Here is a 16,846-nt window from a genome sequence, read left to right as displayed (position 1 = left end):
TTTGGAGGTTTGATTTTCCCCATGCCAATGAGTTTATCTTGCTCAAAAATAAGGGACTCCATAAATTCTTTGAGAGAAGACATACTATAGGATTTCCCTGTTGCGAGCCTTACTAAATGAAATGTAGACACAAAGACGGAGTATTCTGGTCCGAGCTTTGACATAATAGAGAGAACTTGGCGACTCTCCTCCTTGGATTTGTCAATTCCACAACCCTTGAATTGCAGCAATAGATCATTATATTTGGTGAAGAAGTCTTGAATTCTATCATAGTTCCGTGGATCCAATGACAACAGCTCCACTTCGAGCAGATGTCCTTTCATTTCATCTTGTTTCCCGTAGAGATCTTCAACCTTTTTCCAAATCTCATTGGGAGTATTGCAGGCAGATAGATGAAACTGCAACTCTGGAGAGATGCACATGCATATGGATCTGTGGGCCTCATCCATACGGTTGAGGTACTTGGATTTCTCTATGGCTGAAGTGGGTTCTAGTTCTGTAGCCATTTGGTCCTTCCATTCATGATAGTTGTACGGTGTTAGGATCAATGCTTTGGGAAACTCCATTTTTCTGTTAATCTTCGATCTCCAAGCTGTAATACCTGCAAAATAAAGTACTGGTGCGCCTTTTATCTAGCAACCTATGGGTAAATGTCTTAGAAAACCTGCACAGATGAATCTAGCTAGTAAAGGTTGAACACACAGCTTTGCAGAGCAAAAACACTAAAAGAAAATCGAAAGAAGAAAAGAATGATTCATTAGAAAATAGGCTACAATGCTCATGATATAGGCTTACTGGGTGAAGATCCCAAGGTAATGCACCATAGTGGTGATCAATGAGAAGACTCAACACCTACAACAAGTTCCGGAGATAACTAGCCAGTTGGGGAGTTAAAGAAGGAGCAAATCAATGAGTAAATCATGCAAAAAGAATCTTGCACACAGTCCCATGCTCTAACTAAGAGTCCGCATGTAGATGTGTAGTAGTTGCATGTAGTCGCATGCTCTAACTAAGAGTCCGCATGTAGGTGTGTAGTAATTCCAAGAGACGTGACGTCCTAGGCTACACTCAGCGCTTAGTAGGTACTATGTTTATAATTTTGATGTTACACAAGTTTTTTATTTTCTGCAAAGATACAATTAAATACTGATTATGGATTTATGGGTCATATAATATATGGCAGTGGGAGATCCAGCTTGAAGCATACACGAAAGAAGCAGAATGGTGTGAAGCTGAATATGTGCCATCCTTCGATGAATACATAGAGACCGCTAATGTGTCAATAGCACTGGCAACTGTCGTTCTGATTGGTGTTCTTTTCACTGGAGAGGTTCTTACAGACCACATACTCTCGCAAGTTGGTTACCGATCCAAATTGGTATATCTCATGTGCTTGACAGGGCGTTTGGTAAACGATACCAAAAGTTACCAGGCAGGCTACTTAATCTCTTCTAATCCAATGTAGGGTCTCTGTCCCTAGGCGCTTGTAATTTATTTGAACGGTTGCTAATTATGTGCAGGCGGAGAGAGGTCAAGGAGAGGTGGCTTCTGCCATACAATGTTCATGAAAGACCATCCCGAATTTTCAGAGGAAGAAGCTCTCGAACATATTTATAGTCTCATGGAAAACGCCCTCGCAGATTTGAAATGTGAATTCCTGAACACAAAAGACGTGCCAGACAATTGCAAGAGAATGGTTTTTGACAGTGCGAGATCAATGCAGCTGTTTTACGTGGAAGAGGACGGTTTAACACTTTCACAAAATACGGAAATTAAAGAACATGTCAAAAAGATCTTGTTCGAACCAGTTGCGTAGGATAAATTATTCGAATTAGTCTCATGTGCTTGTTGATCAGCGGCTGTTATAACAAAATACGGAAATTAATTAAATTATCCTGTTCGAACCAGTTGCGTAGGATAAATTATTCCAATCAAGGTGCGTGGTGTTCTGTTCACGGTGTAGTAACGCATGCGCTTGCTGATCAGCGGCTGTTATAACAAATTTCTTTTCTTTTTTTTCTCTTTCTCAAGCCGGCGATGAAATTCATGGTTGCCAACGTGTTTTTGCTTTCCCCATTCGTTAAGGCAAATTAAATTTCATTTTATGTTAAAGACAAATTGTTTATCAATCATTGCCGAAGATCAAAATGAGAATTGTTATGGAAAAAGGTTATTTATAAATAATTAGGTGACCAATCATTTTAATGATTGCAATCTAGAGCTGACCATTGATATACAGATTTTAAAAGCAAAAATTAATATAGAGAACCAGATTCATTTTACAAAATCCCTATATTATGGATGTAGCAGTCTATTTGCTTTATGTCTAATGCTATAGGTAAATGGAAAAGTAACCGGTTGAAAGATCAAAAATGCTTCACTATTGGGGCTAGTGGTGTTCGTTGTTTCAATGTATCTTAGAACTTTTACTTAATTCAGAAGCTCGTTGAGATGACACACGTTCATGCATATGTCATGAATATTGTAATATTGTTCTTTGAGTGTTTGAGATGGATGTTGTTTCTCATATGTACTAAGGAAATTTAACTATTTCGGTGGCTTTGGTACTTATCTTGTTAAAAGTGTGTTGTATTTGCTTTAATAATCATTACTTCCTTGCGAAATATTTTTTCTGGTTGATAAACGATCCATTCTTATGTATGTGCTTGTGTGCCTTTTCTATATTTGTATTATTACTTGTCTTTAAAGGTCCCACTTTTCTCTCCCCTTTCGGTAGAAGGACCTTGATACTTTCTTGTGTTGAACTTTCTAGCCAAGGAAAATCTACAACATACATGGTAGTCAGGTCGATACTCTGGATGGGGCTCCTACTCCATATAGTGTGAGGTCTAATTGGGACTTCACATCAGGGAGACCCCCTTAGCTGACAAATTTCTAGCACTGACAACAGATTGTAATTAAAAAAAATCCCTGCAATTTCATCATAGATTGCATGAAAAATATAACTTGAAGCTACTCTCATCACAGATAAACTTTATAAAGAATAAGCTACTCTCATCACATAATTTATTGACACTAATATATTAATTTTATTCGAAGATGGTGTGGTTCCATTCATAAACTTCCACGTTTGGAAATGTAACAAACATGTTCATTGCAATGTTTGCAATTCACCATTGCAAGACCAACGTAGTCAAGTATTCTTTGTTCGGGTCTATTCTGTCTAGCTTCTTATACTTGGCATAACTCTAAATAAAAAAGGTTTGACAATGCAACTAATGATTTTTAATTTTAATAAATGTATTTCCAAAAAACATCTTGACTTCCTTGATACTCAACATGGGTGGTGTACTGCTATATAATTGTGCAGGTTGTTTTTGGAATCAATTTGTATTTTTATGATAGATGTCTCATCCTACCCTTATGTTTCAATGGTCTATGCCATAAAGTGAAGCAATTGTATCTACGTTACACCTCTCTAAAGTTAACAACGTCGTCGTGATGGTAATAACATATGGTGCATAAGAACACCATGGAATATGGTAAAAGCCATGGACTTGATAATGTCACACACAATACCCTTCTTGATGGGCTTTGTAAAGATGGTAGAGTACAATTCAAGATGTATATAAGTTTTGGAATGGCATATGCCATAAACTAAAGCAGTTGCATCTACATTAAAACTATCTAAAGTTAACAACTTCGTCATGATGGTAACTTATGGTTCATAAGAACACCATCGTATATGGGAAAACCTGTGGATACTATCACACACAATACCCTTATTGAAGGCCTTTGTAAAGATGGTAGCGTAGAATTTAAGATGCATATAAGTATTGGAAAGGCAGGGTTTTGATCTTGTCTTTAATGTTGTGACTCCCTATTTGAAATTCCTATTTCTATTGTAGATTTTGAAATATTTTATAAATATGAATACTTCAAAAATATAATGAATAAAAAAAATATTATTATAGTTTATACCCATAAATGACCGAACAACAACCTCTAAATAAGATACCCATGGTGTGAGTGCAAATGAATTGTAATACCATCACCCAAGCTCTTTGCGATGCAAATTTTGGACAAAGGTCAAAAGTATAATATCATCATTCGGGCTCTCTGTAATGTAAACAAGTTTGGATGGAGGACATGAGCAATTATATTGCAAGTATTAAAGTTTTTAAACCATGGGAGATGGTCTATTGTATTGCCAATATGAAAAGTTTTTTAATAATGCGAAATGGAGTTCATATCACATGTATTTAAATTTTAAAATTATGTAAGCAATGCCAAAATTCTTATAACATGTGATTGTTTTATTGTATTGCAAAGGTTTAAATCTCCTTGTAAAATATGTGATGTGAATTACCAGTATGGTAGTAGGATAGAAAGTGTTAAAAAACACGAAAATTGTGAGGCTGTAGAATAAAATAAGAATCACGCAGAGACCTTCCCAATTAGTGTTTCACAAACCCCAACCCCATATAACACCCTAACCCTAAAGATTTGAAATTCACACAATTGAGTCGATTTTTAAAAATTAGGCAAGGATATCCATGTAAATTAGGCAAGGTTAGCTTTTTTTGTGCTTGAACACATTACTCTCAAGTCAAATTAAGTAATAATTAATAAATTTCTTGTTCAACCTTAAAATCAGAGCCATAACCCATCACAGATAACCCTAAAATGAGAGATATAACCCTAAAATCAGAGCCATAATAGCCATAACAAATCCATAACAGTAATTTACCCTCCACAAAACCGAAACCAAAATTAGAGCCATAAACCCTAAAATTAGAGCCACAACATCAATTTACCTCCACAAAACCAAAAAAAATAGAGCCATAACACGAAGACTACAATTTCTAGCAAGAAAGAATGTGTTAAAAAACACATAAATTGTAAGCCATGCCTACACACCGTTGCAATAGTGATGAAGACTCGAACAAATCTTACTTACAACAGACTCCTATAACTAAAAAAAAAGACAATGGTGTTACACTCTAGGAAAACCCAAGAGAAATCCATGTAAAAACATTTGCAGAATTTGAAGGGTTACATTCATGAAATAGGACTCAAGCATGAAACCTCCATATCAACCATTCGACCTAATGAAATTTGCAATAAGTTAGGGACAAATTTACCACGATTTGGTGCACCACAGGGAACTTACAACAATCCGCTAAGGGATAAATGGTAACAACCCCGTAAATGGCAGAGCCCCCACAATCTCATCGAAACAACCTCACACGAAGAAAATGACAACCGTAAGAGGCAAGGAAATGAAGGCTCTATCATGGGATTCAAGGGAGCATAATGCCCACGCATGAGGCATGAGCAACATAAACGAGGGCATAATACCACCTGCTATGTTTGAGCAAGAACAAACCCTAAACAACCTCGAAAATGATCGTGAGCAATGCCAAAAGGTTGGCGACACCTCACCTTCCATGTATGACACTTATTGTACAGTCCATGTGAATGAATACATGCACTTTGATGACTTGAAAGGGAGGGGCACACAACAACTGGTGTCCCCTATGGCTCCTCACAATTTTTTAAGCCAAAAACACATGACTTCTCGCATAGTGATGGTTCCATCTCACCTTGGCTTTGGCCTGCTTCTTAGTTCTCCTTGTTCTCTATGTTCTGAAATGCTCTCAAGGAGTTTTATGCAACTTGGCGCTCTCATACCATGATAAAGATTGCAAAGGTTGAAAACATGAAACTAGAAATGAAGTGAACTAGCTCTAATTCTTTTCATCATTGAGTAACATCTAAATAAATTACATAAGAGAGAACGAAACAATAGCAATAAATCAATGAAATAAGACTCAACTACAATTCAACTAAGTTAATCTAAGTATGAAACCCAATAGACAAAAATGAGAGTGAGAGAATGATGTTGTGAAAATTATAACTCAACTAAGTAAATTGCCTGAAAGTGAGTATGACACCCCATATGCAAAAATGAGAGTGGGTATTAATCCTATCAACAATATTTTGATTTGTAAGTCAATTAACTGCATCTAGCCGAGGAGAATGAGAGTCAGAGATTAATGCTCTCACCAATATTTTGAATGGAAAGGATTTTTTTACCTAATTGTACGAATAAATTGATCTATTTAACTTATTACTTTGAATTGAAAGTGCATTCCATTTTTACGTTGTACATTAAAACCTGGCTGTCCAATACGTTTTGAAAATGAAATTTTCAAAAAGACATTGAAAAAACCCTTTTCTTATTAAATTATTCAACAACTTCATCGATTAGTACTATTAGATCTATCTATCTAACTTATATTTTGAATTGAAAGAAAAATTTACCAGTTCGTAAAAATTTCGAGGGCTCCTATCATCGCGTCCGTATTCTGAACAGCGCACCACTAATTTGAAAATTGTTCAGCAATTCTCGTTTCTTCCATAGTCTATTCACGGAAGGTTCCCGTAGCTTTCAAATTGAATGCAGGAACTTTCATATTGAATTATCTGCACCCATCATATGCCAAGGAAAATTTATGGACAATAGACAAATTTCGGCATCTCAAATCTTTGGAGTGTAGTGCTGTGGAGAGGAGATCTATTTTCAACGCGGCTACGAAACTTTGGTTTTGGTCACAGAAGTCCTCCTGGACATTGCTTATTTATAGTAATTTCCTACAGCTTAATATTCCACATAATTAAACTCCTTCTCTACCTCTGGTAATCCAGTGGCGCATTTGGCAAAATAGCAATGCTCCTGTCTTCATTGTCATCCCATATTCTCGTTACTGCGACACTGGGTGGACCTAATCATCTCACTCTTGACGCCCATGTGAATACACAGTGCATTCCACGTCTCTTCAGTACGTTTAATAACAGAAGCCCTGCCAGAAAGCACAGAAGCATCTACCTACGATCGGGTACGCACACAGTTTTAAGTTTAATTGTATATTTATCTCGTGTTAGTTTCGATTCGATTTCTTAGTATTATTGAATATGCAGGTTCAAGCAACATCATTGCTCGTGTTGGCGAAGACTCGATTTCCCTTTCCAATCACTCTGATAAAAAGAAGATGGCACGCTTATTTTCATGCCCTGGAGCGAAAATAATTTAAATGTTCACAACATCCTGCCAAGTGATTAATTGCACTATTATTTTTTTCATTTTTATGGGATACCTTCAGATTCGCTTTCTGCTTAGACACTAGCGACACCACAATTCCCTCCGGCAGTTTGGAAGGATGATATTATTGATTCTATACTATCATCTAACAAGGTTAGTATTCTCAGCGGTTGTTCGTTAAATTTCTTGTTTCTCGTTAAATTTCTTCTTTGGAAAATATTGTGGTTCACGTCCCAAGAATGTCAGCCGATATTTTCTAAAACATTATGGTTGACCACTATTAATTTCAGGTGGCAGTAGCTGACGAGAAGCGTGTGGAGACATTAATATCTGATATTAAGAGTATGTTTAGAGGTATGGGCGATGGGGAAACGAATCCCTCTGCGTATGACACTGCTTGGGTAGCAGAGATTCCAGCACTTAGTGGCTCTGACCACCCTCACTTTCCTGAAACACTCCAATGGATTCTTCAAAATCAGCTGCAAGATGGTTCTTGGGGCGTAGAGGACCATTTCCTAAGATATGACAGAGTATTCGCTACTCTTGCGTGTATTATTACCCTCGCCGTATGGCACACTGGCGACACACAAGTGCGGAAAGGTTTGCGAACTTTATTTTTATTTAATAATAAAACAATGGTAGGTATAATCTGGTTTGTGTGAAAAAACATAGCTGTTTCCGTAACTTAAAATATCATTCACATATTGAAAAAACATGATAGATTACCATCCATATTTATAGCTCTAAATAGTATATATATATATATATGGCATGTACTGAATTCTTGAAGAAACATGTTGGAATGATGGAGGATGAAGCGGACAATCACCGGCCAAGTGGATTTGAAATTGTCTTTTATGCACTGCTAAATGAAGCGAAAAGCTTATGTTTGGATTTGCCTTATGATTTGCCTTTGATAAAATTGTCATTTCTCAATGTCATTGTCAATTGCCCTTACCGTCGTGGTGGTGTTTGGATCAGGATTCCTACTGATGTTCTCTATACGGTTCCAACAATATTCTTGTATTATTTGGAAGGCCTGCAAGAAATCGTAGAGTGGCACAAAATCATCAAACTTCAATCGAATGATGGATCATTCCTCAGCTCACCGGCATCTACAGCCCCTGTATTCGTGCGTATAGGGAACACCAAGTGCTTGGAATTCTTGAACTTCGTTTTAATGAAATTCGGAAACCATGGTATCAACCTAACACTTTGAATTCACTAAATTTGTTTTTTATTTCGTTTAAAGATTAAATTAAAGTGAAGCTTAACAACAGATAATTTGTTATTGTAGTGCCCTGTCACTATCCGCTTGATCTATTTGAACGTCTGTGGGCCGTTGATACTGTTGAACGGTTAGAGATCGATCGCCATTTCAAAAAGGAAATCAAGGACGCATTGGATTATGTTTACAGTGTTGGAATATTAATTTCAACTGCGGTGCATGCCGGAATCCGGCATCACACACAGCGACTGCGAACAGCTTTTCTTCCCAGAAAACCATCATGAGCTTATCGCTTTTCACCGAGCGGTGGTATTCCTCAGAGGAGCTCCGATCACACTCACCTGTTGACGCGTGTCCACAGCAGTCCTTGCCAAAACCGCTGTTCCCCGGAGCTTAACGTACAGCAAATAAGGCCGCGCGATATTTCCAACAGCCGTCGGATCAATGATGGCCAGATCAATGGTTATGGTAGTAGTTTGAAAGTCCTTGCGATATTGGCTGACCACCGTGCATTTGACGTGGAGTAAAATCCACGGTTAATGAAAAAATATATATTGCCATGCTGAAGTACCATCGTTCCAGAGATAAATTAACGTGAAGTAAAATTCTTGGTAGTAAAATTCTTGGTTCAACTACCAGATTGTCAGTGAAGTAATTTAATGGAATTCACTGCATTTGTAGAATGTTGGTAAAAGGTCTTTAAGTTTATTATTTTTTTAATTCTCGGGAGTATGGGACAAGTTAATATGTATTGTCATTTTGGTGTTTGTTGAAAGTGTAATGCAACACGTAGAAGCGTGAGTTTTTTTAGTTCATTGGTGAAAGACGAAGTGAAGCGCAGCAGCGTGAAGGTAATGCATTGCCCTGTTTTGTCTTGTAAAACATGAAATGAAATATACAAGCAACAATGTGAATGTAAGTTGTTCATTGCATATGTAATGGAAGGGAAGAATGTAGCAGTGTAATTGTAAGGTTTTGTTCTATTGAAAGAAATGTGTGTGGGACGTAGCAGCATAAAGAAATTTTTGCGTTTGTTAGTTGAACTAGCATTGTAAGCATGCAGCAGCGTGTGAGTAGGGAGAAAGGGAATGCTCGGTATAGCGTGAATGTAATGTCTTTTGTTCATTGAATATGAATGTGTAATGAAAACTTGCGCAGCAGCGCAAGTGAATTATTTTTGTAAGTTGCATATGAAATGCAATAGAATCAACAAGAGAATGTAAGAGATTTTTACAGCAGTAAATGTAAGTTTTATTTTTACACATAGTAGTGTAAAAATTTGGAGCTGAAACAGAGTAATTTATTTTGTGGAGTCGAAGTGTTCCTTGTGAAATCCCTCTGTGTGAGGAAGATGATTTATGTAACAGTTGGTTTCCTGTTAATGAATAGAAGTTTTTTTGTGTCGCTGAAACTCTCTCTGCAGCAAAACAATTTTAGTTTCTGTTGTGTTAAGATCCTGTGCAAAACAGAGTATCATTCTCTGTTCAGCTTTTGTTTGAAATTACCAGAAATTTCCAACATGGTATCAGAGTTATTACAGGTTCTTTGAAGGTGTCAAAGAAGCTGAAGGAAGGATTTTTTTGTTGCAACAGCTTCTCCAACAGAGTGAAGACTCAGTAAAAAATCCAAGGTATTTCTCAAGCTAGTTTTTGTGTTACTGTTGAAGACAGTCAGTGATTTTTAAATACACAGTCAAGTATTTTGAAGCATAGTTTAGAGTGCAAGAATGGCTGGCTCCAGCTCCAGCATCAGCACTAGCACTAGCATGGGTATCTTTAATACTCATCTCCCACAATTTAATGAGAAAAACTATGACTATTGGGCAATAACTATGAAAGTTTTGCTTGCCTCACAAGACTTATGGGAATTTGTTGAGGATGGTTTTGAAGAACCAACAGATGAAGATGAGTTTAATAACTTGACTCGGGCAGAAAAAGAACTGTTGAAGAGCAATAAGAAGAAGGATTGTAAAGCCTTCTACTTCTTGTATCAAGCAGTGGATGAGAGTGTGTTTGAAAAGATAGCAGCAGCCGAGAGATCCAAAGAAACATGGCAAACTCTCAAGATACCCTATCAAGGCATGGAGAAAGTGAAGACAGCAGAACCACAATTCATTGAGGAGGAAGCTTGGGATGGAAGCTTAGAGAAAACAGCGAATGTTAAAAATTGTTTGTCTCATGATAAAGATGATGAGGAGATGGCTAAAATACATCCCCAGATAGCAGCACCAACACAAGAGGCAACAAATGAAGGTATGAACTCTTTGTTTGCTTTATCTTATCATGGCCCTGTTCATTTCGAAGAAGCAATTAAGGATAGGAAATGGATAGAACCCATGAATGGGAGAAAGGAATTGAAGTTCCTTGAAGATCTGTTTAAAGAGTATGGAGATCGATACGTAACTCTTTCCAAGATGGCGGAGATGGGCTTCACTGCCAACACCCTTGTCAATATGACAGAGGAAGAGATTGAAGATTTGATGAAGACCATGGTAGAACTCTATCATATGGATCTTCTTATAGGGGAGAGATATGGAATTAAATCTGTCATAAGAGCGGAGAAGGAGCAGGTTGTTGATATTCTGACCAAACCATTGGGACAGAAAAGTTTTGAGCTTTTGATGAAATGTTTGGGTATCACTGGTAACCCAACAGTTGAAATTAAAGGGGAGTGTTGGAATATTAATTTCAACTGTGGTGCATGCCGGAATCCGGCATCACACGCAGCGACTGCAAACAGCGTTTCTTCCTGAAAAACCATCATGAGCTTATCGCATCGCTTTTCACCGAGTGGTGGTATTCCTCGGAGGAGCTCCGATCACACTCACCTATTGACGCATGTCCACAGCAGTCCTTGCCAAAACCGTTGTTCCCCGGAGCTTAACGTTTAGCAAATAAGGCCGCGCGATATTGCCAACAGCCATCCGATCAATGATGGCCAGATCAACGGTTATGGTAGCAGTTTGAAAGTCTGTGCGATATTGGCTGACCACCGTGCATTTGACGTGGAGTAAAATCCACGGTTAATGAAAAAATATATATTGCCATGCTGAAGTACCATCGTTCTAGAAATAAATTAACCTAAAGTAAAATTCTTGGTTCGACTGCCAGATTGTCAGTAAAGTAATTTAATGGAATTTACTGCATTTGTAGAATGTTGGTAAAAGGTCTTTAAGTTTATTATTTTTTAATTCTCGGGAGTATGGGACAAGTTAATATGTATTGTCATTTTGCCGTTTGTTGAATGTGTAATGCAACACGCAGAAGCGTGAGTTTTTTTTTGTAGTTCGTTGGTGAAAGACGAAGTGAAGCGCAACAGCGTGAAGGTAATGCATTTCCTTGTTTTGTCTTGTAAAACATGAAATGAAATATACATGCAGCAGCGTGAATGTAAGCTGTTCATTGCATATGTAATGGAAGGGAAGAATGTAGCAGTGCGAATGTAAGGTTTTGTTCTATTGAAAGAAATGTGTGTGGGACGCAGCAGCGTAAAGAAATTTTTGTGTTCGTTAGTTGAACCAGCATTGTAAGCACGCAACAGCGTGTGAGTAGGGAGAAAGGGAATGCTCGACAGAGCGTGAATGTAATGTCTTTTGTTCGTTGAATATGAATGTGTAATGAAAACATGCGCAGTAGCGCAAGTGAATTATTTTTGTAAGTTGCATATGAAATGCAATAGAATCAGAAAGCGAATGTAAGAGATTTTTACAGCAGTAAATGTAAGTTTTATTTTTACACATAGTAGTGTAAAAATTTGGAGCTGAAACAGAGTATTTTATTTTGTGGAGCTGAAGCGTTCCTTGTGAAATCCCTCTATGTGAGGAAGATGCTTTTGTAACAGCAGTTGTGAAATCCCTCTATGTGAGGAAGATGATTTATGTAACAGTTGGTTTCCTGTTAATGAATAGAAGTTTTTTTGTGTTGCTGAAACTCTGTCTACAGCAAAACAATTTTAGTTTCCGCTGTGTTAAGATCCTGTGCAAAACAGAGTATCATTCTCTGTTCAGCTTTTGTTTGAAATTACCAGAAATTTCCAACATACAGGTACCTTGTCTTTAAGCGTTCTATACGATTCACTTTTTGATTAGACCATTAGTGCCTCTATTTAATTGAGCTTAGAAGCTTATGGTAGTAATATTTGAAATTAATGCACAACCATTGGAACGAAGGAGGCATTGGATGGGCTAGGGAAAATCCTGTTGCTGATATTTATGTTACGGCCATGGGACTTTGAATCTTGAGACTGCATGGATACAATGTATCCTCAGGTAAATGAAAATGTTGACACGAAGAGCCAAGTTTTAGTTGTAAACTGTGCCAACAGCGAAGGATTTTTGCTCTTTCATTCTGTTGAATCATCTACAACTATCATTCTTGGCAGATGTTTTAAAAACTTTTAGAGATGAGAATGGTGAGTTCTTTCGCTTCCCGGGTTAAACAAAGAGAGGAGTAAAAGACATGTTAAATGTCAATCGTTGCTCACACGTTGCATTTCTAGGAGAAACGGTCATGGAAGAAGCAAAAGTGTCCACCTAAAGATATCTTTGGAGCGCTTTGGAAAATGTGGATGAGAATACTCGGGGAGAGGTATATAATATTTTCCAGCTCTTTTAACATCTCAGTCAACCTCACATCAATGTGTACATATATATATTTTGTGTAATTTTGTTTACAGGTAGAGTATGCCCTCAAATATCTATTGAAATGATAATTTCAACTGCAGCGATAGTTGAACAGCGACCGCAAATTTCCCAGAAACCGCCAGTGTTTTCCCCGCACTACTTTTCACCGAACAGTGGTATTCCTCCAGAGGCAGCGAGCATGCTCAGCAGCGGACACGTGTCTGAGCAGTCCTTTCCAAAACATCCTTTCCTCGGTGCATAAAGTCCGTCCAATTTGGCTATCCGATATTGCCGTCAGCCATTCAATCAATGAGGGCAAGATCAATGGTTATGGCAGCGGTGACACAATTTTTTTTTATTTTCGAAAGGACCTCTGTATGACTCTCAAGGTTGTATCACTGAATATGGATGCAGGGCTGATTGAAAAGCGTGGATGGACGTGGAGCAAAACCCACGTGAAGTAATTAATGAATATTTAATATGAATTTACTGTGGTTGGTAAATGTAGGTAGAATTTAATTTCATTGTTTTTTTTTTAATTCACGGATGTTTGTTATGGCACAAGTCAAAACAAAAAAGGTTATGTTCTGTTTTTGTTTTTTGTTGAAATGCAATGTAGCGCACCAGTGCGAGATTTTTTTTTTGAGGATATAATGTAATGCAAAAAAGGGGAATACGCAGTAGCGCATATGTAATGTAAAAAATTTACACATAGTAGTGTAAAAGAAACTTGCAAACTAAGACAGAGTAATTTTTCTCAGTGCAGAGACAGAGTAGTTTTCTGGGTAATGCACAACAGTGCAGAGGCAGAAGACTTTGATGTTTGTTTTTGATTTGCAGCTTCCGTGAGCGAATTTTGTAACAGTCAGTTTTATTAATGAATAGAAATCTTTTGTGTGTGTGAAACTCTGTCCTCCGGAAACAATTTTTTTTGTTCCTGTGTGTTAAGAAACAAAGCATTATTCTCTATTCATTCTGTTCTGGAATTATCAAAAATTCCCAACATGGTACTGAAGCTTGTCTAAGCTCTTTGAAGGTGTCAAAGAAGCTAAAGGAAGGATTTCTCGCTGCAGCAGCTTCTCCAGCAGAGTGAAGACTCGGTCAAGAAAGAATCCAAGGTATTTCTCAAGTTAGTTTTTGTGTTACTGTTGAGGACAGTCAATATTTTTTAGATACACAGTCAAGTATTTTGAAGCATAGTTAAGAGTGCAAGAATGGCTGGAGCTAGCACTAGCATGGGTATCTGTAATACTCAGCTCCCACAATTTAATGGAAAAAACTATGACTATTGGGCAATAACTATGAGAGCTCTGCTTGATTCCCAAGACTTATGGGAATTTGTTGAAGATGGTTTTGAAGAACCAGTAGATGAAAATGAGTTTAATAATTTAACTCAGGCAGAGAAAGATCTATTGAAGAGCAATAAGAAGAAGGATTCTAAAGCCCTCTACTTTTTGTATCAAGCAGTGCATGAGAGTGTGTTTCCAAGGATAGCAGCAGCTAAGAGATCCAAAGAAGCATGACAAACTCTCAAGATAGCCTATCAAGGCATGGAGAAAGTGAAGACAACAAAATTACAGTTGCTGAGGAGAGATTTTGAGACTCTCTGCATGAAGGAGTCAGATAATATTGACTCATTCTTCACACATGTGATTGGTGTGGTCACACAGATAAGGTCTCATGGAGAGATTCTTGAAGAAAAGAGGATTGTGGAGAAACTATTGAGGATCCTACCCTCAAGGTTCGATGTGATTATCACCACCATAGAAGAGACAAAGGATCTCACAAACGTCTCAGTTGATGAACTACATGCATCACTGATAACATATGAGAAGAGATTGAGTAGAAATGAAATTCATCTCTAGAGCATGCCTTTAAGACCCAGATGTTCTTTGGAAGAGGAAGAGGTCAAGGCAAATGAAACAAGAGAGGAAGAGGCAGAAGCCAAAACAGAGGTGGAAGAAACAGTCCAGCAAATGCTCAAGGAAGAGGCAACAATCCAAATCAGAACCAAGGCCAAGGCAGCAACCAACAAAGTGGACAACATCATGCTCAAGGACAAAGGTATGATAAATCCAATGTCTAATGTCACTATTGTAAAAAATATGGACATTATGCAAATGAATGTAGGAAGAAGCAGCATGATATGAGTAATAGAACTAGTGCAAATTTCACTAGAGAAAATATCAGCCAAGATAATTTGTTTTTAGCCTATAATATGTGTTGAGCCTTAGTTTTGGTCTTATTTTTGCTCAAAGAAACTTACTTATCCATCTATTTTCCATCCATTTTCCCTTCATTTATCCTATTTTGATGTATATTTGATATCTATTCAGGTATTTAATTTTAATTTTTCAATTTCTAAAGTTTTTATGAAAATTTGGTTTTTAGTGCAAAATTGGCAGATTCAGAAATTCCCGTAATAGCTCTATGGTTGGTATGGTTGCAGGACACTTGGGCACGAATGGAATGCATGGATGGACAGCTTGAGAACTAGGACTAAGCCAACAATGCTTAGTTCGAACTGAACAAGCTTTATTAGGCCCATTTGGTGCTAGTCAACCATGACTAGTCATGCAGGAATCCCATAGAAATAGGGCTGTTTTGAGTTTTCATAGGAATGGTCATCTTTCTTGGGTTGGGGATAATGAATTCGAATTGGATAGGTGGATGAGAGTAGATGGGTTTGTTTGAGTGATTATAGATCAGTTTGTTCATGAGACTTCTTATTTAAAGCCAAAACTTTGATGGCTTATGTATGCTAAGACATCTTTGGATTGAGAAGTAATTTGAAGACTTGTGTTATTATTATTTTGCTGTGCAATACTATGGATTTGTGACTGATCTAAGCTTCTGATATCACCTCTCAAAGTTTGCAAGGCAAGGGTGGAGGGCCCCCACTCCAAGCTAAGTACACTTCCATGATAAACTAGTTTTATTTCATTGTAATTTGGTTAATTATAGAACTAGTTTTTCAAAGCTTTATTTTAGTTTGCTTTATGGTTTATGCATAGTGATTGATTTCATTTGTTAATAGCTTATTCATCACTTTATTGAGTTGAAAAAACAGATGTTCAAGTTGGACATCCATTCTGCTAAATGATGAATCAAAACTAGTTTCTTTTGTTTACATGCAAGCAGTTTTATTCCCATTTAGATTTAGATATTGAGATTAATGAATTATGATGGAATATCTTATGTGTCTCTTAAGTTAAGAGATTCTTTCATTTATAATTTATGCATCTTGAGCTTTCGGTTTCAATCTCTGATTCATTAAGTGATAATTGAGGTGAAGGTGGACTTCTTGAGGTCAAGAACCCTTTCAATGTTTTTCTCTTTTTGAGCTAATTGAATTAGAGTTATAAGATGTATTATCTTTAGCTTTTGAATAACTTATCTTTCAAGGTTTGGTTATATCTGATCTTCACATATAGTGAACTTGCCTCAAAGCATAAACAACCCGGATTGATAAGAAATAATTGTGTTAATTTAGGACCATAAATTAGCTCAACATTTTGGCGTCATTGCCGGGGAGGAAAATATCGGCATAGTCAATAGAAAGATAAAAAAAATTCAAAATCACAAAAACATTAGTTACATTCCATTTAAGTTATGTTTCTTTATGCCTAGATATAGAGATCCTCAAGGTAGATTTATTAAAGCCCCCCAACAATAGAACTAGGATCATCACACACTCCAGTTACTGGTAATCCAACAATTGAGGAGTTGGTAGAAAAGCAAAGAACTGGCCAAAGATTAACCTTGATTGAAAGGCAAACTTTGTTAGCTTGGGAAGCAAAACAAAAATTCTCCACTTCCGGAAAACAAAAAGAGAAAGGAAAATAGCCTACTTTTCCATCCATCGATCCTCCTATCTTCCAACAATTTGAAATTCCACTTGAAATTGAGATAAATCAAACAATGGCAGAAG

The 16,846-nt window shown here is 37.2% G+C and overlaps 1 protein-coding gene and 1 pseudogene across 1 annotated transcript in view; both read left to right on the top strand.

The window, feature by feature from the left end:
- Positions 1–16,846, top strand: part of LOC149229577 (monofunctional isopimaradiene synthase, chloroplastic-like) — a 98,075-nt gene that overhangs the window by 4,968 nt on the left and 76,261 nt on the right. The window lies entirely within an intron of this gene.
- LOC149229579 (monofunctional isopimaradiene synthase, chloroplastic-like) overlaps positions 6,492–16,846 on the top strand; it is a 32,557-nt pseudogene continuing 22,202 nt past the window's right edge.

The sequence above is a fragment of the Pinus tabuliformis genome, chromosome J (genome assembly GCF_031772625.1).
Source record: "Pinus tabuliformis cultivar Carrire ecotype Pingquan chromosome J, CPIR1, whole genome shotgun sequence".
NCBI classification, from domain to species: Eukaryota; Viridiplantae; Streptophyta; class Pinopsida; order Pinales; family Pinaceae; genus Pinus; species Pinus tabuliformis.
Note: the sequence above shows the minus strand (reverse complement) of the source record. Positions and strands in the feature narration are given on the sequence as shown.